The sequence below is a fragment of the Colobus angolensis genome, unplaced genomic scaffold, assembly GCF_000951035.1.
Source record: "Colobus angolensis palliatus isolate OR3802 unplaced genomic scaffold, Cang.pa_1.0 Scaffold241, whole genome shotgun sequence".
NCBI classification, from domain to species: domain Eukaryota; kingdom Metazoa; phylum Chordata; class Mammalia; order Primates; family Cercopithecidae; genus Colobus; species Colobus angolensis.
In genome coordinates this window covers 2,855,476-2,858,656 of record NW_012115611.1, presented here as the reverse complement: position 1 = coordinate 2,858,656, position 3,181 = coordinate 2,855,476, and positions in this window count along the sequence as shown.

Genomic DNA, 3,181 nt, shown 5'->3' with positions numbered 1-3,181 from the left:
CTTTTTTTTTGTTTTCCATTTGCTTGGTAGATCTTCCTCCATCCCTTTATTTTGAGCCTATGTATGTCTCTGCATGTGAGATGGGTCTCCTGAATACAGCGAACTGATGGGTCTTGACTTTTTATCCAATTTTCCAGTCTGTGTCTTTTAATTGGACCATTTAGTCCATTTACATTTAAGGTTAATGTTGTTATGTGTGAACTTGATCCTGTCATTATGACATTAGCTGGCTATTTTGCTCGCTAGTTGATGCAGTTTCTTCCTAACATCGATGAACTTTACATTTTGACATGCTTTTGCAATAGCTGGTACCTGTTGGTCCTTTCCATGTTTAATACTTCCTTCAGGATCTCTTCTAGGGCAGACCTGGTGGTGACAAAATCTCTAAGCATTTGCTTGTCTGTAAAGGATTTTATTTCTCCTTCACGGATGAAACTTAGTTTGGCTGAATATGAAATTCTGGATTGAAAATTATTTTCTTTAAGAATGTTGAATATTGACCCCCACTCTCTTCTTGGAGAGTTTCTGCTGAGAGATCTGCTGTTAGTCTGATGGGTTTCCCTTTGTATATAACCCGACCTTTCTCTCTGGTTGCCCTTAACATTTTTTCCTTCATTTCAACTTTGGTGAATCTGACAATTATGTGTCTTGGAGTTGCTGTTCTCAAGGAGTGTCCTTGTGGAGTTCTCTGTATTTCCTCAATTTGAATGTTGGCCTGCCTTACGAGGTTGGCGAAATTCTCCTGAATGATATCCTTTAGAGTGTTTTCCAACTTGGTTCCATTTTCCCCATCACTTTCAGGCACACTTCTCTTCTCACTTCATTTCATTCATTTGATCTTCAATCGTTGATACTCTTTCTTCCAGTTTATCGAGTCAGTTACTGAAGCTTGTGCATTTGTCATGGTAGTTCTTGTATTATGCTTTTCATCTCTATCAGTTCTTTTAAGATCTTCTCTGTATTGATTATTCTAGTTATCTATTCATCCATTCTTTTTTCAAGGTTTTTAGTTTCTTTGCACTGATTACGTAGTTCCTCCTTTAGCTCTGAGAAGTTTGATCGACTGAAGCCTTCTTCTCTCATCTTGTCAAAGGCATTCTCTGTCCAGCTTTGCTCCATTGCTGGTGATGAGCTCTGTTCCTTTGGAGTGGGAGATGCACTCTGATTTTTTTAATTTCCAGCTTTTCTGCACTGCTTTTTCCCCATCTTTGTGGTTTTATCTACCTTTGGTCTTTGATGATGGTGACGTACTGATGGGGTTTTGGTGTGGGTGTCCTTTCTGTTTGTTATTTTTCCTTCTAACAGTCAGGACCCTCAGCTGTATGTTTGTTGGAGTTTGCTTGAGGTCCACTCCAGACCTTGTTTGCCTGGGTATCAGCAACGGAGGCTGCAGAATATAGAATATTGCTGAACAGTGAGTTTTGCTGTCTGATTCTTGCTCTGGAAGCTTCATCTCAGGGATGTACCCCACTGTGTGAGGTGTGAGGTGTCGGTCTGCACCTAGTGGGGGATGTCTCCCAGTTAGGCTACTCAGGGGTCAGGCAGTCTGTCCATTCTCAGATCTCAACCTCTGTGCTGGGAGATCCACTGCTCTCTTCAAAACTGTCAGACAGGGGCATTTACAAAATATATTTTAAGAGAAAAACTATAAAAAGGGACAAAGAGCTCATTATATAATGATAAAAGGGGTAAATTCAGTAAGAGGATAAAACATTTGTAAATATATATGCACCCAGCACTAGAGGACCCAGGTACATAAAGCAAAAAATATTAGAGCTAAAGAGAGAGATAGACCCCAATACATTAATAATTGAAGACTTCAAAACCTCACTTTCATCACTGGAAAGATCATCTAGACGGAAAATCAACAAAGAAACATAAAACTTAATTGGCACTCTAGTCCTAATGAACCTAATAAATATTTCATTTAACTTTCTTATCTAAGAACATTTCATTCAATGGCTGCAGAATACAGATTCTTTTTGTCAGCACATGAATCATTCTCAAAGATAGATCATATGTTAGGGCAAAAACAAGTTTTAAAAATTATAAAAATTAAAATAATATTACTTATCTTTTCTGACCACAATGGAATAAAACTAGAAATCAATAACAGAAAAAAACTTTGGAAACTCTACAGACACATGGAAATTAAACAATTTTCTCCTGAATGACCAGTAAAGAAATTAAGAAGAAATCTAAACAATTTTTTGAAATAAATATTAATGGTAACCCACATATCAAAATGTTTAGGTCACGGAGAAAGCAGGATTAACAGAAAAGTTAATAGCAATAAGCACCTACACCTACATTTCAAAAGTAGGAAATTCTCCAATAAATAACCTATTGATGCGTCTTAAAGAATTAGAAAAGCAAGAGCAAATGAAACAAAAGTAGTAGAGGAAAAGTTATAATAACTAGTAAATTTTAAAAATGAAACAATAAAAACAAAAGGCAATAAAATGAAAAGTTGGTTTTTTGAAAACATAAGCAAAATAAACAAAAATTTTGCTAGACTAGGAAAAAAGAGAGAAGACCCAAGTAAATAAAATCAGAGATGAAAAAGGAGACATTACAACTGATACCGAAGAAATCCAAAAGATCATTAGAGACTACCGTGAGCAATTATATGCCAATAAAGAAAAAATTTAGGAAAAAATGGATAAATTATTAGACTCATATGACTTATGAAATTGAAAACGAGGAAATCCATAACTTGACTGCACTAATAACAAGATGGAAGCTGTAATAAAAAGTTTCCCAACAAGGAAAAGTCCCAGACCCAATGGCTTCACTGCTGAATTCTACCAAAAATTTAAAGAAGAACTAATAGCAAATTCTACTCAAATTATTCAAAAATATAGAGAAGGAGGAAATACTTCCAAACTCATGCTATGAGTGTATTTTGATAACAAAACCAGACAAAGACACATGAAAAAAAGAAAATTATAGGCCAATATATTTAATGAATGTTGATTAAAAAATCCTCAACAAAGTACTAGCAAATCAAATTCAACAGTACACTAAAAAGATCATTCAACATGGTGATTATTAAAAAGACAGGAAACAACAGATGCTGGTGAGGCTATGGAGAAATAGGAATGCTTTTACACTGTTGGTGGCAGTGTAAATTAGTTCAATCATTGTGTAAGACGGTGTGGTGATTCCTTAAAGATCTAGA